At 39.6% G+C, this 26545-nt stretch overlaps 1 protein-coding gene across 12 annotated transcripts in view; it reads right to left on the bottom strand.

The window, feature by feature from the left end:
- FARS2 (phenylalanyl-tRNA synthetase 2, mitochondrial) overlaps window positions 1-26545 on the bottom strand; it is a 519420-nt gene that overhangs the window by 475054 nt on the left and 17821 nt on the right. Inside the window, exon 1 of one of the 12 annotated variants that reach the window (XM_082731029.1) lies at window positions 21549-21605. The exons of 9 other annotated variants lie outside the window; for them this stretch is intronic. The gene's annotated coding sequence lies outside the window, so the exon portion shown is untranslated. Of the gene's footprint in view, window positions 1-21548; window positions 21606-26545 lie in introns of those variants that run through there. 2 more of the 12 variants (XM_082731030.1, XM_082731024.1) reach the window with 2 other exon arrangements.

Here is a 26545-nt window from a genome sequence, read left to right as displayed (position 1 = left end):
GAGATTAAGAGTCTCTTATGGTTTGTCTCCCTCCTGATCCCATCTTGTTTCATTTATTCTTTCCTATCCCCCAAACCCCCCATGTTGCATCTCCACTTCCTCATATCAGGGAGATCATATGACAGTTGTCTTTCACCGACAGACATATTTCGCTAAGCATAACACCCTCTAGTTCCATCCATGCTGTCACAAATGGCAAGATTTCATTTCCATTTGATGGAAATAGTATTCTACTGTATATACATACCACATCTTCTTTATCCATTCATCTGTTGATGGATGTCAAGGTTCTTTCCATAAGAATCAACTGTGTTTAATAACGATCTTAAAATCTTCAGCATTTCTGACTAGCTTCTAAAAAGGACCCAAGCATGAAGGGATAGCATTTTGTCCATTTTGGATTTTCCCTAATGTTCAAATCCATGCCTGGTTTGGTAACTACACAAGCAGTCAATCATTCCCAGTCTTTTTTTTTTTTTTTTTAAGATTTTATTTATTTATTTGACAGACAGAGATCACAAGTAGGCAGAGGGGCAGGCAGAGAAAGAGAGGAGGAAGCAGGCTCTCTGCTGATCAGAGAGCCTGATATGGGGCTCGATCCCAGGACCCTGGGATCATGACCTGAGCTGAAGGCAAATGCTTTAACCCACTGAGCCACCCAGGCGCCCCAATCATTTCCAGTCTTTAAGGCATTGGCAGAAATTATGGAATACTCAAACTTCAAAGGATTAAAATTCAAACATATGCCTTCTCCTTTGACTCAAATATTGAATTTGGTTTGTATAATATGTCAAATGTTTCATCAAAATATTTTATTTAAATTTTCTTGGGGCACCTGGGTTGTTCAGTTGGTTGATCCCAGGATCTGGGACTGAGCCCCACATCGGGCTCCTTGCTCAGCCAGGACCCTGCTTCTCTCTCTGCCTGCTACTCCCCCTGTTGTGATCTCTCTCTCTCTGACAAAGAAACAAAATCTTAAAAAATAAATACATAAATTTATTTATTTTCTTACTTTTTTTAAAAATAAATTTTAAAAATAAATTTATTTTCTTACTTAAAAAAAAAAAGATTTATTTATTTGACAGAGAGATCACAAGTAGACAGAGGGTGCTGAGCAGAGAGCCTGATGCCGGGCTCGATCCCAGGCCCCTAAGATCATGACCTGAGCTGAAGGCAGAGGCTTAACCCACTGAGCCAGCCAGGCCCCCAAATTTTCTTACATTTTTAAGAATAACTCATTATTGCTGTTCAAATGAATGAAGCATCAAAATTCTCCAGCTCTAAGTGCATGTCAATTGTGAAGAAATGTCACAAATGGGATAAATATACTCTCCAATATTAATATTGAGAGTTAACCATCTTAGGACTTCAACCTCTAGATTGAATGACTTTGGCACTTTTGCTACGTCCATGGGACTTAACAATGATGACATATTACAGTTACATATTTTAGGCTATATGTTACATATACTGTCAGAATTTCTCCTTCCATGTTTAAATGTTAGTACAATGCCTATATCTATCAGCAAAAGTTATTTATTACAACGTAGGGGGAAACAAGCACTATTATTACACTTGGACACCATATATAGATATAAGTAAAACTGTACAACTTTACTCAGTTTTATTTACTGTGGAAGGGAACAGATATACATACCAGAGGTTTATTTACATCTGTAATAACAATAACCCTGAATTCATCTGAATGCTTCCTACAAGTAGCTCAAAGAATTTTAACCATATATTGGTCTTAGAACTTGCCTAAAATTAGTACCATTTTGATGTAAAAGCAAACAGACCCAATAACAGCGTGTTTCTTAAAATCAGAGGCAGTCAAGCAATGGCACAGACTAACCAGTGCTATTTTCTCTCACTTGTGTATTAAAAGCCAATAGAGTGAAATTTTTCTTCCTCTATCTTTTAAGAGTATGTTCTTAAACTCCATGGAGGAGAACATAAGTTGTACCAGAGCAAGGACTTTTGTCTAGCCGACCCCCATGCCTACAGATGGCCAGCACCTGCAACAGTGCCCCCCACCGACATCACAAATGGGAGAATCAGGCTACATATATTCAAAACCACAGGTCATGCTGTGTCTTAGAATGGCTGTCATCAAATTCTGTACTGCCGGCAAATGTAATTGGTGAGAAGAGTTCGGAGAACAATACAGAAGGTCAACCTGGCCCTCAATAAGCCAACAATAAGGTACCATAAGAAATGGCTCCAAACTATTGACTAGAAACATCAAAAGAAGATAGCAAAATCTCAGGACAGATGGTTGGACAAGATATGACAATCACTGGGCTCAGCACAGATGGAAAAGCAAAACTCGGAGGAGAAAATGTTTGTCACCCAGTCAAAACTATGACATTGCCAACGAGCAAGGAGAAAAAACATCTTGGATGTGGTGATACTCCCTGATAATTATAAGAAGGGTTCTGAGAACAAAACAAGAAAAGACTGGGAAGAAAGAAAATATTATAGGAGAACCAAACAGATACCCACAATGGGGTCACATATTAGAAGTCCCACATTCTAATAAGTGGAGGGCTCTGTGGCCACGATGCTACTCTTCCCTATCCCCTGCCTTCAGAAGAGTAAATAGATTTACAATTTCCAAAAGTGTGGCTATGAAGCACCTACTGAGAAAGGGGACTGGAAGCACATGAACTGGGGTAAGCTTCTTGTCTTGAAGAATTCCCCATCTGTACCAATGATGTGTTTTCTACAAAAGGTTTCCATCTAAACATTCATACAAACAGAGCTTTTTCTGACACAGAATTTGTGGCATACTATAAAAGTCCTCCAAAGAAGGAAACAGCAGTGACAGAGTAAGGTCCACTCTAGAAGATTCTTTGTCACAAGGAAGGATGGCTAGAAGGTGGGAAAAGCACAGAGGAATAGAAAACTGAATGTCCCCATCCGTTGGCTTACATCATGCCCAGGGCAGGCTGATTTCAGAAACAGAATCTGTCAGGTTCTTTATGCAAAGACACCTTCTTCCAGAGCTTACCAAGCAGCTCTCCACAGAGACAAGGTACAAAGGCAGACCCAGAGACCACAAGCACAGCCTCTCTTCCCCATTAGGTCTGAAAGACCCGTTAGCTGAAAGATTCAGCTTTCCCTACTCAGGGTTCACAGGGGCAAAGGGACCCAAGAGGGGCCTATGACTCTGAAAGATTCTCAAGCAGTACCAGAATTAACCTGGAAATTATTTAACATGTAGAGACTATTCTCTCTCTCACTCTCACGCTCTCTCTCATAGACACACACACACACATATGCTTTATACATCATTATATAGTTTATGAACTATATAATTATGTATGTTATATACTATAAATGTAATTATATATACTATTTTTTAATTTTTTATATATATTTTTTAAGATTTTATTTATTTGTCAGAGAGAGAGAGAGAGAGAGCGCGCGAGTGAGCACAGGCAGGCAGAGTGGCAGCAGAGGCAGAGGGAGAAGCAGGCTCCCTGCTTAGCAAGGAGCCCAATGTGGGACTCGATCCCAGGACGCTGGGATCATGACCTGAGCTGAAGGCAGCCGCTTAACCGACTGAGCCACCCAGGCATCCCATTATATATACTATTTTTATATACTTTTGTAACACTATTATATGTGTGTATGCATATAATGTGTACACATACACTCATACACATATGCTTATTTTCCATATGCAGAGTGACAGAAGGCAGGACCATAGGTAGAGAAAAAGCACTTTACATTCTGAATAGAACTATAAATTTTTAAATACCTTCATGAAAAGCACTGTATATAAGTGAACATAGACAGTAAGTCAGATTATAATTCTATTTATAAGCAAAAGAAAAGGTAGTAGTGTACCCTCATTGGCAATAATTAACCCAATTTCTCTTTTAAAATGTACTAATGCAAGCTTACAGAAATTACAGGTTATCTAGGAGAATATAAAGTATCTGGAAACCAAGTATTTTTTTTTAAAGATTTTATTTATTTATTTGACAGAGATCACAGGTAGGCAGAGAGGCAGGCAGAGAGAGAGGAGGAAGCAGGCTCCCGGCGAAGCAGAGAGCCCGATATGGAGCTCGATCCCAGGACCCTGAGATCATGATCTGAGCCGAAGGCAGAGGCTTAACCCACTGAGCCACCCAGGCGCCCCTGGAAATCAAGTATTTAGCGGAAAAAGAACAACAGCGACAAGATTACCCTGGAGAAGAAGAGATACAAGGCTAGCTACCATAGTATTTGAAATACTATCATGCAAAAGGAGGGACAGATATGGCTGAGGCAGGTGGGGGAGAACAGGAACCGAGAGGAGAGAAGAAAATATAAGAACCATATTTCCTGTATACAAACTTTTCTAACAATCAGGGCAAACGACCGGAGTGACAACGCTGGTGAAAAGGAGCAGTGTTCTGAGACTGTGAGGACTTCTGCAGAGGGCTGGGGGAGGACATCCTCCATCAGGAGGGCTGGGGGAGCAGCTCAGGGTACACAGTGGCTCACTGCCCCCCATACACAGCTACTATTGCTAGGAGAGAGATGTTCACATGGCCTAAATGCTTTGAGTGGCATTGGGAGAGAGTAATTCCTTCTCTACTTGCCCCAATACTCCTGATAACCAAACTGCTGAGAAGAAACAAAAAAGCAGTCTTCCCTGAACGACAACAAGAAATGTACTTGCAGGGGCGCCTGGGTGGCTCAGTGGGTTAAAGCCTCTGCCTTCGGCTCAGGTCATGGTCCCAGGGTCCCAGGGTCCCAGCTCCACATCGGGCTCTCTGCTCAGCAGGGAGCCTGCTTCCCTTTCTCTCTCTCTGCCTGCCTCTCTGCCTACTTGTGATCTCTGTCAAATGAATAAATAAAATCTTTAAAAAAAAAAAATGTACTTGCAGATGGAGCCTTAAATTCAAGGATTAACTGTGAGCATCCATGACATATTAAGATGAGCCCCTGATGGTCCTCCATGCCCTCTACAGCCTTCAGTGGTCTACCAAAAGTAGCTGAAAGCAGAGTTGTGCTAATACAGATAGACACGTTAAGAAAAATGTTCCAAGAAGTTAAAATGTCTGTTCTCTTCAAGAACAAAATGCCACCTTTTTCATTAACCCAGGGCTCATATTTTTGTACCCGACATTTCTCCTTCCAGAGTCTCTCTGGATCCTTCCATCCCTCTCTTATTCTGGCAGCTGATCCCATCAGTTACCTCCTAGGCAGTGCTCCCATTAGCCTCTCTGATTCTTGCATCCAATACTTCTCACCTTTCACTGCTTCCTCACCTTCCAAACAAATCAGGCTTCCCTCAACTTCTTTACATCTTCATCTCTTCAAACACTGTCTTCTTCTCCATTACATCACGTTTCTAGAAAAAGGACATCTACATTGGAGCCTGACTTCCTTGTTCCCATTTTCTCTCCTAGCTACTCAGCTTCTCAGGGCCTGGCACACAGCAGGTGCTCGGTACATGCCAGAGCCAGGATCATTATGAAAATGGGAGATGTCAGAAGGAACAGAAGCAAACGTACCAAGTGGAGAAGCGGTTTTGGGGTGAGAGTGAGGCAAGAGTCTCTGACACACACAGCATGTAGTGATGGTGGGACAAGCAGATGAGCATGTCATGTGATGTGTGAGCAGTCCGTCCACATTAGTGCTGATGTCAGGCTTGAAAGAAAGTCAAGGAGGGAGGCTCTGGGCAGACAGACTCTGCTCTGAGGAGAATTCATCAGGAAGTGGATGGCTTAGCTCCTAGTATCACAGAAGCTAAGAAAGGAGAGCATTTTAAGGAGATGAGATGAAAACATTGGTAAGGGTGTGAAATGCCACCACTAAGGTGAACAAGATGAATGAGTCTACATGAGTGAGGGGTAACTGAACCCACAGAAGCTGATCAGTGATCTCTGAAAAGCTGTTTTAGTGATTAATAAGATACTATGGATTGTATGCAAAAATCCCAAACACTACATGAACAAGCAGAACATAGACACCACTAAACTACTATTCCATGGCCAAAAGGATTGGTCGGTGCCTGCCATGAACAGGATACAAGAATAAATTGAAATAGAAAATCCGTCCTCCAATCTACCCTACTACCAAAGGAGAAAAATCATATAATCAGCCCCCCAGATGCTCAAAAGGCATCTGACAAATTTAACATGGACTCTTCAGTTAAGAAAAACTCTTAAAAAAAAAAAAAGGAATAAGTATCTTTTGCCTTAGTATCATCCCAATAAACACAACAAAACTCCAGAATTATTTATGAGAAACCACTATAAGTGCTCCATGAAAGCCCAACTCCTGTATAGAGAAATGAGAATCAGCTAGTGACAGAAAATTTCCCAAGAAGGAATTACAAATGTTTCTGAAAATTATAAAAAAAGATGCTTAATCTCACTCAGAAAAAAATGCAAATCAAAGTGACAATTAGATTTTTTAAATCTACAAATTGGGAAAGATTATACTGTTTGATATCATACTATTATGAGGGTCTAAGAAATAAGCAGCGCTGATAAAAACTCTATGGAAAACAACAGCAATATCATCAACGTATAAAACACACATATCCTTTCGTTCAGCAATCCCACTTGTAGTAATTTCAATCTATAGATATACTTGTTGGAATGTGTGCAAAATAATGCATGAACAAAGATATTACACTAAACAATTTGTCAGAGCCAAAGACAGGAAATACATTTCTATTAATTGGGGACTAGCTTAGTAAATTAAGAACAAGGCAGTTCTACCTGTATTGACATAAGATATCTCCAAGATACATAGTTAAATAATAAAAACAAGGCATTGCTTACTGTGCAGGGTAATTTTTAACATTTTAAAATAAATATAAATGTAGCTTATGTATATATACACATATATAAGAAAGTATATAAGAGGTTGTAAAAGAGAGGCTTGTCTAATACATGCATCTATACTTCTGAATTTTGTATGTATAAGGCCTGTGAATTCTGTCTTCCAACACTGCTGCCATTTTGGCCCTCTTAACCACCCCTACCAGAATCAACATAATTTACAGACCCTCATTATCTTCCTCCAAAATAATTAAACAACATTTAACCACCTTCCATCTAAAATGATGACCTTCTCTGATACAGCTTATGCACTATGCCTGGACTTACCCTTCTAAAGCACAACTTTAACAAGCTTCAAAAGACCTGGACTCTACTTGGCCTATCCCAGTACTCCCCACAAGCCCAAACCCCTCCCCTCCCAGGGACTACAGTTGAACGAAACTGCTCACAAGGACTAGAACTACAGTTGTTTTCCCAACCCATCAACCTAAATTCTCGTGGTGTCTTCCACCAGGAATGGCCCATCTCACGTATGTCTCTCCTCCCCACCTGCACCAGCTAAGATAGTTGGTGGCCTTTGGTGTCCACTGACCTCAGGAAATGTTCCCTAATTCACACTGAGGATATGACAGAAGAACTGTGTGTTTCTTTTAGCACAGCCCTTATATGACCATTCCACTAATTTCTTCTAAGCACATATGCCAATGATAAGCCTCTCCTTGGGGCTGAATATCCTGCTTTGTTCCTTCGTCTCTGAATACAGTGATATACCCACAGCAACAAGGAGCAAGTCATTCGGTGAAGGTAACACATCCGTTTAAACTCCCCAAACTCTTATTGCTCATTAAAAGACTAAAAAGCCACCCTGAAGCCTTAAGTATGGATGTACTTATTCTGCATAGTACCCAGTGTTCACAATGGTATTATTCTAAGTTAGAAAATATTAAAAATTTTAAATAACTAATCTTTGCTTCTTTTTGCCTTTCTTAATGTAAAAGTTTGGAATACCAAGTACACGGCAACATATAAGCAAAAAAGTCAATTTTACCACTTGTCATTTAAAAGTAATTTTCCAGAGTTATTATTTTTATAAATGAGAAAAATGATCTTTTTCAGGGCAAGCAAGTAAGGTTAGTGATGGCTAGGAGCAGTGACTAAATTGGATGGATTTAGGTCCTTAGTGAGAAGTGTCTGTCATTTCCAATATATGGTAATTAGGCATTTAGTTAGGTCAAGGTCATTTTAAAAGAGGTGATCCCCATAGACACATTGATATCAGTATTATATATTGGTTTGGACAATGACTTTGGAAAAGAATTTAAAAATCCATCATCAAATTCATATAGACAGAGGTTGGAATAGTGGCTATCAGAGGCCAGAGGAAAGGGAAAATGGGGAGTAATTGTTCAATGGGGATAGTGTTTTGGATGAAAAAGTTCTAGAAAATGGATAGTTGTGATGCTCACACAACAATATAAAAGTACTAATATCCCTGAACTGTGTATTTAAAACCATTAAAATGATAAATTTTTTATACACACACACACACACATAATCACAATTTTTAGGAATTTATCATGAAACATGACTTTTAAACATATTCCTTATTTTAAACTGTAAATGATACAACTGCTGGTTCTTTCTATTTCTAATTTCAAGACCTGAAATTAGAAGGTGGGATCAAGATGATGTAGTAGAAATATCCTGAGCTCACCTTCTGCCATGGACACAGCAAAATCTACAACTACATATAAAACAACCATCTCTGCAAACAAACTGAACACTAGCAGAACAGATTACAATTGTATTCTAAAATATAAAACAACCATTTCTGCAAACACACTGAACACTAGCAGAACAGATCACAATTGTATTCTAATATATTCAGATATAAGAATACAAAGGACATATATAAGGATAAAAAGATATAAAGAAAAAGCCACATCGGGAGGGGTGGAAGAGATACCATTTAGTCAGAACCAACACACTTCATGGTACCCGCCAAGAGGGAGGGATATCACAACCACAGAGCCCCTTCATGAGGAATGAGATGTCCAAGCTCCATACTGGGCTCCAAAGGCAGGGGAGACCTGCACCAGGAAGACCCGCATCATTGACGTCTGGCTTTGAAAACTAACTGTCCAGGACAGCCAGAGGGCAATAAAAACGTCCTCTTCAAGGGCACCCATAGAATCTCACTTCAAGTCCCAGCGCAGACACAATAGTTTGAACAGTTCCTAGGTTATACATGGAGGTGATCCACTGACTAACTTTAGGTCATGTGACTTCTCTGGGGACAGATATGCTGGCAGATGCAGTCTTTCTTACCTTTCTACGATCTCTAGCCAGCCTGCTGCTGGCAAGCACCATTCCTGACATGCTCCATCTATAGTGCTTGCACCACTCACTCGGTCCCGTGCTTCCCTGAAGACTGGCCCTGTCCAAACCAACCACCAAACTAAAACCCCTTCCAAGCAGCTCCACAACCAAACACTCCACATGGGCACCCTTAGCCAGCACCAGGGCCCCTTCCAAGTGGTCCCTGCCCCACCATACCTAACATATAGTGTCCACTGGCACTGAAGCCTTTCCAAAGCTCCCCCACCCCAGGGTGCCAGCGCCAAACTACAATACCAACTCTCACACCTAGGTCTTCTAGTTAAGCCCACCAGAGACCTGCTCTATCTGCCACCACACAGATGGGACTCATTGCCAGATGGGCCGAAAGCCAACCCCATTCACCAGCAGGCAACAGCAACCCTAGCCAGACCTCAAAAGCCCTGCACATCTGGAAGTCCTTACCAGATACAACACAGCCACAATAGGAGGATGCATGTAGCCCACACAGGGGACACTCCTATGGCACCTGGCTCATTTGACCACAGGGGTTTTGTGGTGCTAGGTCCCTCTGATCACCTTCTGTATAACAGCACTCCTTCAAGATAAGGAGATATAATTGATTAATCTAATACATAGAAACAAACAGAGAATCCAGCGAAAGAGGAACAGGAGGAACATGTTGCTGACAAAAGAACAAGACAAAAACTCAGAAAAAGAACGAAATGAAATGAAGATAAGCAATCTAGCAGATAAAAAGTTCAAAGTAATGATCATAAAGATGGTCACCAAACTTGGGAGAAGAACAAAAAACAAAGTGTTGAAGAACTTCAACAAAGAGATAAGAAAAAAAACAAAAAAAAGAGTCAATCAGAGCTGAAGAACACCATCACTGAAATGCAAAATACATAGGAAGAAAAGAGCAGATTAGATGAAGCAGATGAACAGATCAGTGATCTGGAAGACAAGGTAGTGGGAATCACCCAATTGGAGAAGCAAAAAGAAAAAAGGATTTTTTGAAAAATGAGAGTAGTTTAAGGGATCTCCAGACAACACTGAACATACTAACATTTGCATTACAGGGATCCCAGAAGCAGAAGAGAAAAAGAAAAGGACAGAAAACTTATTTGAAGTAATAATGCCTGAAAATTTCCCTAAGCTGGCAAAGAGACAAACATTGAAGTCCAGGAGGTGCGGAGAGTCCCAAACAAGATGAACTCAAAGAGTCCCACACCAAGACATATTATAATCAAAGTGTCAACAGTTAAGAGAATCTTAAAAGCAGTGAGAGAAAAAACTACTAGTTATATATAAGAGAAGTCCCATAAGACTATCAGCTGATTTTTCACAGAAACTTTCCAGGTCAAAAAGGAGTGTCACACTGTATACAAAGTGCTGAAATGAAAAACCTTAGAACCGAGAATATTCTACCAAGCAATGTTAACACTTAGCATTAAAGTAAAGATAAGGATTTTCCCAGACAAGCAAAAGCTAAAGGAGTTCATCAACACCATCCAATCTTTCAAATAATGTTTAGGGGACTTCTTTAAATTGAAAACCAATAAAGGCCATAAATAGAAATAAGGAAATTATGAAAGAAAAATGTCACTGGTAAAGTTAAAAACATAGTAAAGGGGGCGCCTGGGTGGCTCAGTGGGTTGGAGCCTCTGCCTTTGGCTCGGGTCATGGTCCCAGGATCCTGGGATCGAGCCCTGAGTCTGGCTCTCTGCTCAGCAGGGAGCCTGCTTCCCCTCCTCTCTCTCTGCCTGCTTCTCTGCTTGCTTGTACTCTCTCTGTCAAATAAATAAATAAAATCTTTAAAAAAAAAAAAAATAGTAAAGGTAGTAGATCAACCCCCCACAGAACCATTAAGAAAATAAAAGACAAAAGCAGTAAAATGATCTAGACTTAAAACAATTAGTCAAGGGCTATTCAAAATAAGATGTAATGATGACAAAAACATAAAACATGGCGTTTAGGGGGATATGAAAATGTAGTGTTGTTAGAAAAACATTTGCACTTAAGTAACCATCAACTTAAAATAGACTGCTATGTATGCAGAATGTTATATATAAACCCATGGTAACAACAAACCAAATCTATAATAGATAAACAAAAAATGAGAAAGGAATATAAAACAGAACACTAAGGAAAGTCACCAAGTGAAAAGGGAAAAAAGAGAAGGAACAAAATAACCAAAAGAATAAGCAAAAAAATGACCACCAAATGGCAATAAATACATATCTATAAATAATTATTTAAAATAAAAATGGACTAAGTACTCCAAAAGACAAAGGGTGACAAAATGGATAAGAAAGCAAGACCCACTTATATGCTGCCCACAAGAGACTCACTTCAGAGACACACACAGACTCAAAGTGAAGGGAAGTGCAAAGATATCCCTTGAAAACAGAAAAGAAAAGAAATCTAGGGTAGCAACATATCACATAAGCTTTAAAACAAAAACTGTGATAAGAGACAAAGATGGGCATTCCATAATAATAAAGGAGTCAATACAATAAAAGGATAAAAATATTTGTAAATATCTATGCATTCAACATAGGAGCACCTAAATAGATGATGCATAATGAGAGAAGTTGACAGGAAGAGAGAAGTTACAGATATTAAAAGAGAAATTGACAGTAACACCCCACTTACATCAATAGATCATCCAGTCAGAAAAGTAAGTAACAACAGTGGCATTATACAACAGTTAAACCAGATGGACTTAAAAGATACACACAGAGTACTCCATCCAAAAGCAGCATGAATACACAGTTTTTTTTAAGTGCACATAAAACATTCTCCAGGATAGATCATATTTGAGGGCACAAAACGAGACTCAATAAATTTAAGAAAACTGAAATCAAATCAAGATCTTTCAGACCACAGTGATATGAAACTAGAAGTCAATTACAAGAAGAAAACTGGAAAAAACACATGATGGGTAGGCAACATGATACTAAAAAACCAAAGGATCAATGGAGAACTCAAACAGGAAGTCAAAAAAAGACCTTAAGACCTATGAAAATGGAAACACAATAGTCCAAAGTCTATGGCATGCAGCAAAAGCAGTACTAAAACGAAAGTTTATAGCAATACAGGCCCACCTCAAGAAACAAAGATCTCAAATGACTAATTTTACATTTAAAGAAACTAGAAAAAAAAAAAATAAATAAATAAAGCCCAAAGTTAGTAGAAAGAAGAAGTTACAACCAGTACCAAAAAAATACAAAGGATCATAAGTAACTACTACAAACAATTATATGTTAGGGGCATCTGAGTGGCTCATTTGGTTAAGCGTTAGACTTTGATTTCAGGCTGATCATAATCTCAGGGTCATGAAATTGAGCCCCGCTTTGGCTCCATACTGGGTAAGGAAACTGCTTCAGATTCCCTCTCTACTCCCCGCCTGCCCCTTTTCATGTACTCATGCATGTGTTTACACTCTCTCTCTCTCTCTCTCTAAAAAACAAAACTAAAACAAAAACCAATTAAACATTAACATATAGGACAACCTAGAATAAATGAATAAGTTACTTGAAACATAGAGTCTTCCAAGACTGAATCAAAAAGAAATAGAAAATCTGAACAAATTACTAGTAATGAAATTAAATCACTAACGAAAGCATTTCCAACAAATAAGTCCAGGACAAGATAGCCTTACAGGAGTATTCAATCACAACAGTTAAAGAAGAGTTAATACATATCCTCAAACTACTACAAAAAATTAAGAAGGAACACCCAAACTCATTCTATAGACGAGGCCATCATTATCCTCCTACAAAAACCAGACAAAGACACCACAAAAAATTAAAATTACAGACCAATATCCTTGATAGACACTACCATAAAAATCCTCAAAAAATATTAGTAAACCAAATTCAACAATAGATTAAAAGAATCATATACCACAATCAAGTGGGATTTATTCCAGCGGTGCAAAAATGGTTCAATAAATGCAAATGATATACCACATTAAAAAAAATAAAATTAGGGGCACCTGGGTGGCTCAGTGGTTAAGCCTCTGCCTTCGGCTCAGGTCATGATCCCAGGGTCCTGGGATCAAGCCACTAAACAGGCTCTCTGCTCGGCAGGGAGCCTGCTTCCCCCCCTCTCTCTGTCTGCCTCTCTGCCTGCCTGTGCCTCTCTCTCTCTCTCTCTCTCTCTCTCTCTCTCTCTCTCTGTCAAATAAATAAAAATCTTAGAAAAATAAAAAAAATAAAACTATATGATCATCTCAGAAGATATAGAAAAAGCATTTGAGGGGCGCCTGGGTGGCTCAGTGGTTAAAGCCTCTGCCTTCGGCTCAGGTCGTGATCCCGGGGTCCTGGGATCGAGCCCCGCATCAGGCTCTCTGAGCCTGCTTCCTCTTCTCTCTCTGCCTGCCTCTCTGCCTACTTGTGATCTCTGTCTCTCAAATAAATAAATAAAATCTTTAAAAAAAAAAAAAAAGAAAAGAAAAAGCATTTGATAAAATTCAACATCTATTTATGAAAAAAAATCTCTCAACAAAGTGAGTAGAGAGGGAACAAACCTCAACATAATAAAGATCATATATGACAAACCCACAGCTAACATCAGACTCAATAGTGAAAAGCTTAAAGCTTTTCCTCTAAGGTCAGGAACAAAACAAGGATGCCCACTCTTACCATTTTCATTCAATGTAGAATTAGAAGTCCTAGCCACAGCATTCAGACAAAAAGAAGATATAGGGGGCACATAAGTGGTTCAGTGGGTTAAGCCTCTGCCTTTGGTTCAGGTCATGGTAGGGTCTGGGATCCTGCCCCAACATCGCATTGGGCTCGCTGCTCAGCAGGGAGCCTGTGTCCTCCTTTCTCTCTGCCTGCCTCTCTGTCTACTTGTGATGTGTGTGTGTGTGTGTGTGTGTGTGTGTCAAATAAATAAATATTGAAAAAAAAAGATATAGTAGCCATCCAAAGTGGAAAAGAAAAAATGAAACTATCATTATTTATAGTCAATATGACACTATCATCTAAAATTTCTAAAGTCTCCACCAAATAACAATTAGAATGAATTCACTAAAGTTGCAGAATACAAAATTAATATACAGAAATCTGTTACATTTCTACACTATCAGAAAGACAATTTTTTTTAAATTCCATTTACAGTTTATCAAAAAGAATTTAAAAACCTAGAAATAAATTTCAACAAGTAGGTGAAAGACCTATACTACGAAAACTATAAAACCCTGATGAAAGAAAATGAAGAAGAGGGGCGTCTGGGTGGCTCAGTGGGTTAAAGCCTCTGCCTTCAGCTCAGATCATGATCCCAGGGTCCTGGGATCAAGCCTGGCATGGGGCTCTCCGCTCAGCGGGGAGCCTGCTTCCCCCTCTCTCTCTGACTGCCTCTCTGCCTACTTGTGATCTCTGTCTGTCAAATAAATAAATAAAATCTTTAAAAAAAAAAAAAAAGGAAAGAAAGAAACTGAAGAAGACTCAAATAAATGGAAAGATAGACCTTGCTCATGAATTGGAAAAATTAAAGTTGTTAACATGTCCATATAACCCAAAGCAATCTACAGATTCATGCAATTCTTATCAAAATGCCAACAGCATTTTTCACTGAACTCAAACAAAGAATCCTAAAATTTGTATGAAACTATAAAAGACCCCCAAAACCAAAGCAATTTTGGGAAATAAGAGCAAAGCTGGAGGTATCACAATCTTTGATTTTGAATGGCACTACAAAACTCTAATAATCAAAATAGTATGGTTTTGACAAACAGACAAACAGAACAAAGTCCAGAAATAAACCCATTTGGTCTAATTAATCTATGACAAAGGAGGTAAGACAATAACAGGGAAAAGACAATCTCATCAATAAATGGTGATGGGAAATAGGAGAGCTACATGCCAAAGAATTATACTGGATTACTTTCTTAAACCCTACACAAAAAATAAATTCAAAATGGATTAAAGACTTAAACGTAAGACCAGGAACCATAAAACATCTAGAAGAAAACATAGGTAGTAAGCTTTTGAACATCAGTCTGATCAGCACTTTTTTGGATAGGTCTCCTTAATCAAGGACAGCACAAACAAAAATAAATTGCTGGACTACATCACACTGAAAAGTTTTTGCATAGTAAAGAAAACCATTAACAAAATGAAAAAGCAACCTACTGAACAGAAGATACTTGCAAATGATATTCTGATGAGGAATTAGTATCTAAAATCTACAAAAAACTTATACAACTCAGTATCAGGAAAAAAAAATTTTTTGAGAAAAAAAAAATTTGAGGGGAAAAAAAAAAAGAATTCAGAGGGCCTGATTGGACATTCCTCCAAGAAGACATACAGATGGCTGACACACATGAAAAGATCCTTAATATCACTAACTATCAGGGAAATGCAAATCAAAACCACAGTGAAAAATCACCTCACACCTCTCAGGATGGCAATTATCAAAAAGATAAGAAGTAGCAAGTACTGATGAGGATGTGGAGAAAAATATCCCTCATGAACTGTTGGTGGAAAAGAAAAATGGTGCAGCCACTATGGAAAACAGTATGGAGGACCTCAAAAAATTAAAAGTAGCACTACGATACAATCCAGCAATTCCCGTTCTGGGTATTTACCCAAAGAAAATGAAAACACTGACTCAAAAAGACATGTGCACCCCTATATTGATTGCAATATTATTTACAATAATCAAGTTATGGAAGCAAGTGTCTGTCAACAGTGAATGGATAAGGTCCCTGGATAGATGGATGAGAGATAGATAAAGAAGATGTAGTTTCTGAATTATTAACCATAAAAAAGAATGCAATCTCGTCATTTGTGACTGGATGAACTTAGAGGGTATTATGCTAAGTGAAATCAGTCAGACAAAGAAAGACAAATTAGCGTGCAACTTCACTTACACACAGAATCTAGAAAACAAAAGGACAAGCAAACTAAATAGACCCATAGAAACAACAAGAACAATGAGGTGGTTGCCACAGGGAACGTGGGTGGGGAATGGGCAAAGTAGGGATAGGGGATTAAAAGGTACAAACTCTCAGTTTAAAATAAATAAGGCACGAGAATACAATGAACACCATGGGGAATGTAGTTAATAATATGTAACAACTTTGTATGGTGACAGATGGTAGCTAGATTTATTGTGACCAATTCATAATGCATATAATGTTGAATCATTATGCTACACACCTGAAACTAATACAATATTGTATGTCAACTGTACTTCAATAAAAAAAGACAATTTAAATAAAACATCAGCAGTCTATTAATCATGAGTTTAAATCTGGTACTTTAAATCTATTAATCGTAAAGTTTATCCTGATAATTCTTTCTTTAATCCTACCTTCATTTGGAAAGTACTAATACTCAAATTTAATCCACTAATTCTTCTTCTTTTTAATCCTATTAAAAATTCTTTTTAATCCACTTGAAAAGCTTTAACATCCAAGACAGATCCTTGCTGAGTAGTCTTAAGGCAGCTGTTGTGTAACAGCTGCTGACAATTGATAGCCAGGCAAAGGAACCTTACAGCAGGCCTGAATGCAAAAACTCAATCCTGATTCCAAGACGAATCCTACCTCAAACTAAACCCCAGGAAGGCTCCAGCCAACTGATGTAATACAATTGAAATAATACAAAAACAAAAAATATAAGAAAATGTAATTTTAATACTGAATCACAGAATGTCACTAAGGACATAAGCTCTTCTATATCTCAAGTAAACCATAAAGCACACTCATTGTACTTAGTAAAATGAACTGTGCACATGTCCTGCTTTTAGAAGGCCTTTTCAGCTTCAAAAACCACCTATTTAATGGGACAGTATTAAATATTAATTTTTTTAAATGTCAAAGGAGCCTAGGTGCCTCAGTAGGTTAAGAGTCTGCCTTGAGCTCAGGTCATGATCCCAGCATCCTGGGATCAGCCCTGCCACCAGACTTCCTGCTCAGCAGGGAGTCTGCTTCTCGCTTTCCCTCCACATCCCCATGCTGGTTCACACATGCACACACTCTTTTCTCTAATAAACAAATAAAATTTTTTAAAAATAAGTAAGTAAAAGTTGAAGGCTGATAAAAGTGCATCCTCTAGATCTGTGCTAATACAGCAGCCACTAATCACATGTGGCTACCTAAATTTAAATTAATTACAGTTAACAATTTAGTTCCTCAGTTGCACCAGCCCCATTTCAAGTGCTCAAGAGCCATAGGCAGGTGGTGGCTGCCACACTCCCCAGTGCAGATATAAAACACTTCCATCATCACAGAATGTCCACTGAATCGAGTTCTGGATAGTAAGTGCCTTTTTCTAAAGCAATCACAGCATTTTCATTCATTCATTCAACCTATGTTTGCTGCTGAGCTCCTACTATGGGACTGACATTGTGCTGGTTATCAGGGATAACTGCGAGGGAAACTAATCATTTAAGTAGAGATAAATAGAAACCTAAAAAATAGCAGAGTAGAGACCATATTTTTAAATAAAGAAGAGCAGCCGGGGGAAGTCCTGTCTGAGGAAGTAATGTTTAAGCCAAGATTAGAAAGATTAAACCATTCAAAAAGAAAGAGTTTCCAAATAGAGGGAACTACAGAACCAAAGCTTCCAGGTGGGAAGGGCTTAGCATGTTCTAGAAACTGATTTCAGTGCGTTTTGCAGCTGTCTCATTAAACTTGAAACCCCAAGCAAAGCATTTAACTGACACCCAAATCTATTCCAACGGGGAAGTTAGACAACCGTCCATATATTATCCTAGGCACTTCTCCTTCTCCCTCTAAATCACCTGCCTTTTTGTCATTTCATTTCTTGAAGCACCAACTTCTGAGTGGGCAGGAACAGAAAGAGCAATTAATTTTGCTGCTTCTTTGTAGAGGAAGAAATGGGCTTAAACGCTGTTTCTGAACTACCGTGCACTTTAACTAGCTGTGTTCTCACAGGCCACTATTCACATGGGTAATCAAGACAGTGTCATCACAAGTGCAGCAGCTTCCACTTGAGGGTAGGAGGTCATGATTCCTGCCAAGGGCACACAAGCCACGCAGACTCGGAGCCACAATGGCCCGCTTCTAACTGGGGGACAATCCTCTTCCCAGGAGACGCAGTAGCTGCCATGCAGTGGGCACCACAGCACTGTCACTGCCCCACTGACAGCTCTCGGGTGGGGGCAGTGAAAACACCCCGGCTTTCAAGACCGGACTGAGGGGGAACTCTGAACAGCGACCCCTTGGGGTCTTCTCTCGCTTAAGTGCCTGGGACACCTCTACCTGGCACCCCATTCACCCATTTCCACATGTTTCGTCATCCCACTGTCTTCTCCACCTTCATCACCTTTTCAACCCAAGTGGCTCCCTACCAGCAGGTCTCAGGTTGCTTTTGTTATGACACAAGCTACCCAAGACCCCTGAGCTGAGCCAAGGCAAGGAGGGACATGAACCGATGCTGAAGCCACTGTCCTCTAGTGCATGCAAGGCCTCCTGCAGGAGGCTGAAAGGCACTATCTTCCTCCATACATAATGGGAGCCAAACTGTCTAGGCAATTTCCTTCCCGTCCCATTTCTTTTTTTTTTTTTTATTTTATTTTATTTATTTATTTGACAGAGAGAAATCACAAGTAGATGGAGAGGCAGGCAGAGAGAGAAAGAGAGAGGGAAGCAGGCTCCCTGCTGAGCAGAGAGCCCGATGCGGGACTCGATCCCAGGACCCTGAGATCATGACCTGAGCCGAATGCAGCGGCTTAACCCACTGAGCCACCCAGGCGCCCCTTCCCGTCCCATTTCTTTCAGAGAGAGAAAAATAGAACCTCTATTGCTGGAAAGAGTTGAAGTGCTTGGCGTTGGGGGAAAAAAAAGACTGCATTCTCATACCAAATTAATTAAGAGTCAAAGATGGAAATTACCCTCCTGACATCAGGTTTTGATTTTTTTTCAGCCTTAATGAAGAAAAGCCCAATGCCAACTAAACTGAAAAATCCAGTGAGGTTGAATAGTTATAGAAGATCAGGCTAAGGAACGCATTTTAAATCCACACATGTCAAAACATTCATCGCATAGTGACATTTCTGCCCAAACACATTTCAGTAATTAAAATTAAGCTTCTCTTAAATAAAATAAGCCACTATCAGTTTTAATAAAAGACCTTGTAAAAACACTTCATTTTACTATATTTTGAAAAAAGATAATCTTCATATGCTACAATACCATGTGAAGCTATCCACAAATAAAAAGGAACAACAAAAAACAAACAAGCAAAAAACTAAAACCTGCGCTCCTGTCAGACCTCGTTCACCCAGTTCACTGGGCAGTGACACCAAGCCCTCCCTGGAAACCCTCTTTTTTGAACGGAAAACCGAAGCAGTGCTTACCTGGAGCTGCTATAACAAAATACCATAGACCTGGTGGCTTCCAAACAACAGACATTTATTTCCCACAGTCCTAGAGGCTAGTCCCGGGTCAAGGTGCTGGCAGATTGGGAGCCCACTTCCTGGTTCAGACAGCCATCTTTACACTGTGTCCTCATAGGACAGTAGTGAAAGGTCCCCCAATGATAGGTCCATGATCAAAGGAGCGATACTGATACAAAGCAAAGGTCAAGCAAAGCTTTATTTCACACCAAGCATCAAGAATCAAACCGACCCACTGGCCCAGTGGGTTAAAGCCTCTGCCTCTGCCTTTGGCTCAGGTCATGATCCCAGAGTCCTGGGATCGAGCCCCACATCGGGCTCTCTGCTCGGCAGGGAGCCTGCTTCTCCCTCTCTCTCTGCCTGCCTCTCTGCCCACTTGTGATCTCTGTCTGTCAACTAAATAAAAAAAAAATTTTTTTTTAAAGAATCAAACCTACCATTTAGGGTCGCCTCTTACAGAGAGGGTGACCCCTCCCTGCCTTACAGACTAACTTTTATAGAGCAAAGGCCATGTAGTTGGGACTGGCCACACACAGGTGGCCAACAATATTGTAACACATAGAGAAAGCTGCACAGTAATGCTAGGTCACACATGCGTGGCCAATTGAATTACAATTTACCCCAGGAGATATTTGAACTAGCCTATCACCTTGGTCAGAACTGGCAACCAAAAGGTAGGGCCCACACTCCTCAGTAGCTAGGGAGACAGTGTGTGCCCTTACTGATTGGATGTCTCCACCTGGCCTGACCAGCCCTTGTATTTGAGCTTGTTACCTGGGACTGATTTCCCTAACTTGCTTTCAAGTAAGTTCCCTGAGGGAGGGGCAGGGTCAGTTTAAGTTTTACTGCATAAACAACAAAATCACTGATTAACCCGATGGAATCACTCTGGCTAAATAGGCCCTCACAAGTAGGAGCAGAGCTCTCTGGGGGCCCTTTTATTAGGCACTAATCCTAAGGATGAGGGCTCTGCCCTCATGACCCAATCACCTCCCAAAGGCCCCACCACTCTGGGAATTAGGACTGCAACATGGGAACTGGGGAGTGAGGGGAACAAATACTCAGTTTATAGCACAAAATAGTAAGAACACACTCCTAATCTCTACAGACTGTCCCTAGAAGCAGGGAGAGAACAGATGATTTTGGTTCCATTCTGGACTGAAGAGAGTTAAGTAGGAAAAGGTAACCTGATCCCAGGTCACACAGCTGAGGCAGAGCAGGCTGAAGGCAGACACTCCAGGGCTAGGTTCAGTACTTCACCCACTTCACGATCATACTGCTAGAGCTGGAAAATGTCAGCAACTGATGGCGGCTTTACTTTAAATTATAATTTAGATTAGTTACACATAAAGTATAACTTTAAGGAAAAATTATTTTTTTAAAAGATTTTATTTATGTATTTGACAGACAGATACCACAAGTAGGCAGAGAGTCAGGCAGAGAGAGAGGAGGAAACAGTCTCCCTGCTGAGCAGAGAGCCCATGAGCGGCTCAATCCCAGGACCCAGAGATCATGACCTGAGCCGAAGGTAGAGGCTTAACCCACTAAGCCACCCAAGTGCCCCAGGAAAAATTATTTTAAAAGATTAGGGTTCTAGTCCAAACAGGATACAAGATACCAACTCACAAGTACCTACTGTGTTCAAACTTGTCTCGGTCTTACTTGGAGATCTCCACAATGGGCAAGGCACAAGGGTATTCCTCAAAATGAGAGTCTAGGCATAAACACTGACAATGTGATGCTGGGATTTTATTGAAAGAAATATTGAAATAATGCTAAGCAAGGAAAAAACACCAGTGTTCTTCTGTATCATGAATAAGTTCCAATACACAGAAATTCAATTTAAAAAGTCCACGCATATCTTTCATATCCTAAGTATATCCACTTCTAAACATGGTATTTCTGATAGTGTGCTACTACATAAAAACAAAGGTTAGCTTCAATATGGCTAGCACCTTTTCTACTCTACAGAGATCACTTGGGAAATAATCTGACTTTAAAGACAAATGTATAAGGCATTTGGAAATCAGAATTCCTTACCTTTAACAACTTTTATCACATTTTTCTTTGCTTTCCAGTTTGTACCTTTCTGGTAAATAAAAGATGTTTGTTGTAACTAAAAAAAAAAATATGACAACCCAATTGGAATTGGTATCTATTTCCTTCTATTTAAAAATGTAACTGATAAGGCGCCTGGGTGGCTCAGTGGGTTAAGCCGCTGCCTTCGGCTCAGGTCATGATCTCAGGGTCCTGGGATCCAGTCCCGCATTGGGCTCTGTGCTCGGCAGGGAGCTTGTTTCCTCCTCTCTCTTGCTCTGCCTGCCTCTCTGCCTACTTGTGATCTTTCTCTGTCAAATAAATAAATAAAATCTTTTTTTTAAAAAATGTAACTGATGAGCACTGGCAAATTGTTAAATCATTAGACTGCATGTGTGAAAATAATATAACACTGTATATCAATTACACTTAATAAACAAATAAATAAATTTTTAAAAAACAAGGAAAATGTAACTAAAAAGTACAGTCATTCTAAAACCTCCTGGGGTCAATTCAGCTTGTTTTAATAGCAAACCACTTTGCAATTCTAATTACAACTTCATTTAATGTTTTGGTTGAAGTCTTCCAAAAAAGTTGAATATCTACATGTGACAGATATCAGTTAATCTAAAGAAAGTATTGTGAGCCAGCCCCTGTCTACAAATGCAAAAAGCTTTGAGTTACATTAAACTAAATCCACTACCTGTGCCTTTATCCTGCTTTGCAGCCACCATATGATCAATGAATAACAAAAAGGCAAAGTTAATTACAAAGTAGCTTTTGTAGGTATTAGGCTTAAACATCACAAGAGGATAAATGCTTTGTCCTTACGGTATTCTAAAGTTGATTTAGGAGTATACTGAGCACGCATTTGAGAAGCACAGATTATATTTGAAAATATAACAATAACATGTATTTGTTCCTGTGCTGCCTATTATAGAGACAGGAATACACAGATCAGAGAGATTCTTCAGGGTTCTCCCAAAGCCCTGGGGAGTTTCTGGACAGACAGACATCACTTGATCAGGAAGGAATCCCTCCTGTTCTACCAGCCAGTAACACACTAGGCCTTCATGACCTCCCTTGCTTTAAATCTCCTAAAATCTCCTGGATTTGTTTTTGGGTTTTGTTTTAGGTTTTTTGTTTTGTTTTATTTTGTTTTTTTGGTGTGTGTGGGGTGGGAGGTGGGTGTCTTCATTTTAATATGTGTGCACATAGGGCCATACTTATCTGGGGGAAATAATCAGTTTTATCAAGAGAACAACTTGAAATATGTAATGCTTTAAAAGAAATAAAACTAATTTACAAATATTTACTGTGCCCTTAGAAGAGGTGCTAAGAAACAGAATAAGAAAAAGTCTTTGCCCTCAAACATTTCAGAAGGTCAGCCTTGCAAAATTCCAAAATCGGTAATGGGCAATGACTGTGTCTTCATCTGTCACACCTATAGGTGGCAGTATTAAGCGCCGATGGCTCTCAATCTTGATTGAATTACCAGGAAAGCTGCTAAAAAAGATCTGTGTCAAGGCGCCACCATGAGATTTTTATTTGACCGCTGTGGGAGGAGATCTGACATTAAGTTTGGGAGGAGACCTGACATTAAGTTTCACAAGCTCCTGGAGACTGTAATGTGCAGCCTAGACCAAGAGCCTCTGCTCCAGACCAAGAGCTCACAAACTCCACAGGTGCTAAGGCCAAGAGTTCTCATACAGGTTCTCAAATTGTCAAGGGTTGTTTAACCCAGGCTTGGATTGTATGAAATACCTAGCAGCCAACATATTTCTTGTTTTTGGTTTTTGTTTTGTTTTGGCTTTAGGTTCCAAAAGATGATCTGTATCATTTTAACCTCAACTAGCATATAGCTCTGGGAAGGCTATGAGCACTTTTAGATAATCATATTTTAAATTATCTCGATTTCTCCATAAAATCATTCTTATTACAAATATCTCTTCATGTGAAAATTTCATTTTTAATTAATTGCTGAGATCAGTCAAAATGGCATTTAATAAAACTATTTTGCCAAAAAGTAAGAAGCAATACTGGCCACTCTCAGAAGACTCTTGAAATTATCTTCACATCTTTCACATCTTCCACAGAAAGTTTTGCTAAAACCAGATCAACGACAGCTGATAAGATATAAATTCAGGTCTCTGTAAATGCAAAACCAGATTTTACTTTATTGATCTGCTGTGGGGGTTTGAAAGAATAAGCCACATATATCACAAGAAGACTGGTTAAATGGCGCAGCAGGAAGTCTTGGTGTAATGTTAACTGTCACGTATTTCAAGATTATGGACAGGATCAATTCTAAAATCTGCTTAAGGGAGGCAAAATTCAAGTACAGGATTTATCTTTGCTTAAAACTAGGTTCTCCGTCTTGTAAAAGGGGCTTACCAAAGGAAACTTTGAATACACCTAGCCCAAAGTCATGTAAGCTGTTCCTGGACCACTGGGATGTGAGGACATCATCCATTCAGGGCTTCCCCACCACAGTGCTGGCAAGAAATGGCAATGCCACACCTGCACAGGGGCAATAAACATGGATGGATCCCACCTGCTCTTTCACACAGCTGTCTGACTTGAGGCTGATGAAATGGTCCTCCACCGTGGCGACACATTAGACCCCTGACACTTTTTAAATATATTATTACAGGGCCCCATGCTTAGGATTTATGATGGACTTGATGTAAGTGGAAGAGAATACTGGTAGTTTGTAAGGGTTCTCAGATGCATAATATGAGTCCAGAGAACCAGTGGGTTAACAAAACCAAGAGGTTATCCATCTGCAATGTCAGGTAATGTGAGCTGGGAACAACCAGTGGGGAACAAGTTCAGATAAAGACAGATCTGACCTCTGAGTTTGCTCAGATGACTCAAATGCCAGTCTCTCTCCTAGAAACAAGTATGAGTGGGAGGCAGCTCATGGGAGAGGAGAGAGCCTGAGCTTACACACAGATGGGCTAAAGTTCGAATCCCCATTCCACTGTTAGCTAGCTGTAGAGCCCTGACCCACTGAGGACATTCTTTCAGCCTCTTTTCCCAGAGGTTAACTGGCACCCACTCCATCTCATCAGGGTTCTATCAAGATTACTATGAATTACATGTAAAACAGCAGTATAGCAGGTATTCAAAAATGAGAGCTGTGTCAACCTCTGGGACTCGGGCAATCAAGAAGAGAAGCATCCAGTAGCTCATCTCCTCACGCATAAGACACATTCAATAAATTATTTCTCAAAGCTTCACAGCCATAGTACAACGTCCATACTTTCCTGAAGCCTGTAACAAAGATCTCTCACGGCCAACTTGTGGAGAAGGATCATAGCTTACTTGTTTCACAAAATTGCCAGTGATGCCTAATTATGAAAAAGACAGAATTGATGGATCTGAATGTCAGAGCAAAGAATGGTTCAACTGCTTCAGCGCTATTCCCAGAGGAGAACGGAATGCCTAGCTGAAGGGCAAAGAAGAAATCCAAATCCTAGAGCAAGCAGACCCCTGTGGCTTTAGGGTCTTATGGCGTTAGGTGGAATTTTTGCTTCAACACTGCAGTAAATCACACACTCTGTATGCCTTAATTTATCTATTAGATGGGAAAAGTGCCATCAGAGTCAGAGTTCTCATAAAAACTCAAAGTGCAAATGCAAATGTATGGAAAGGGCATAGCACAAAGTGGATGTTCAGTAAATCAGGTTTTATTTCCCTTGCCCCACCTATGTTTTGATCTCTGGTCATGAAGTTTCTGATAAATCATGCCTCTGAAATATTTCCTCTTCATGAATCAGACAACTCTCAAAGCCTGAGAGCAAAAATTCACAGACAAGCCAATCAAAAAACGCTAGAAAAGTATCTTTGGGGCACCTGGGTGGCTCAGTGGGTTAAGCCACTGCCTTCATCTCAGGGTCCTGGGATAGAGGCCTGCATCAGGCTCTCTGCTCAGCAGGGAGCCCGCTTCCCTCTCTCTCTCTCTCTCTCTCTCTGCCTGCCTCTCTGTCTACTTGTGATCTCTCTCTGTCAAATAAATAAATAAAATCTTAAAAAAAAAAAAAAGTATCTTTGGATAGTGGTTCCCTTTGGGGGTAATGGGGAAACTAGACAGAGAAGAGGGTAAGATACAAAATATTTCTACTAAATACTGACTTCATGCCCTATGCAACATTCCCAATGTCTAAACCTTAAAACTAATGGAAATGTATTAAAGAGAAAAAACAGTAAGAATGGTAATAGCATAGACTCATTTCTTACTCTTTTATGTACTATGAACTGTAATACCCTTTAAAATTCTGGGGCTGTCATCATCTGACCAGGTCGCAAAGGGGACTCAATGATTGGTTACTGAGCAGCAAACTGTGCTAAATTAGAAGACTGATACAGGAAATCTGGATCAAACACTTTTACAACTAAATGATAGGAAAGCTGAGATGTCTAATCAATTCACAAACAATTGTAACTGATTGACAGGAAAAAAGAAAAACTCAGCCAGTTTTCTGCTTGATTTATAGACCTATTAAATCTAGCAACATTTAGACAGTTTTGTACAATTGTTATCATGACCAATATAAGAAGTATGAGACAGGACATATATAAGAAAATAACAAACATTAATTCATAAATAACTATAGTTAACAGGAAAAAAATCTCATCCAGTTTTCTTGATTTATACACCTGTTAAATCCTGCAACTAACAGGCCATTTTGTACAATTATTATCATGACCAAAATAAAAAGCATATTATAGATAAATAAAGGTATATAAGAAAATAATACACAAACATCATTGGCTTATTTTTTTCATTAGAAACAACAGATCTACAAAGATCCATCTACATGCTCCCATCTGAAACATTACAACCAATATCACTGACACACTGACGTGGCTATTCAAAGGCTTACTGAGTATCTGGCACTGTAACTAAGAATTGGTCATACCCCTCAAGGAGCTCACAGATCCCCAGACAATCAGAGGGAGAGATACAGAAGTTCCCACCCAGAATTCAAGACTAA

This window comes from Mustela nivalis (genome assembly GCF_964662115.1).
Source record: "Mustela nivalis genome assembly, chromosome: 5".
Taxonomy (NCBI): domain Eukaryota; kingdom Metazoa; phylum Chordata; class Mammalia; order Carnivora; family Mustelidae; genus Mustela; species Mustela nivalis.
Note: the sequence above shows the minus strand (reverse complement) of the source record. Positions and strands in the feature narration are given on the sequence as shown.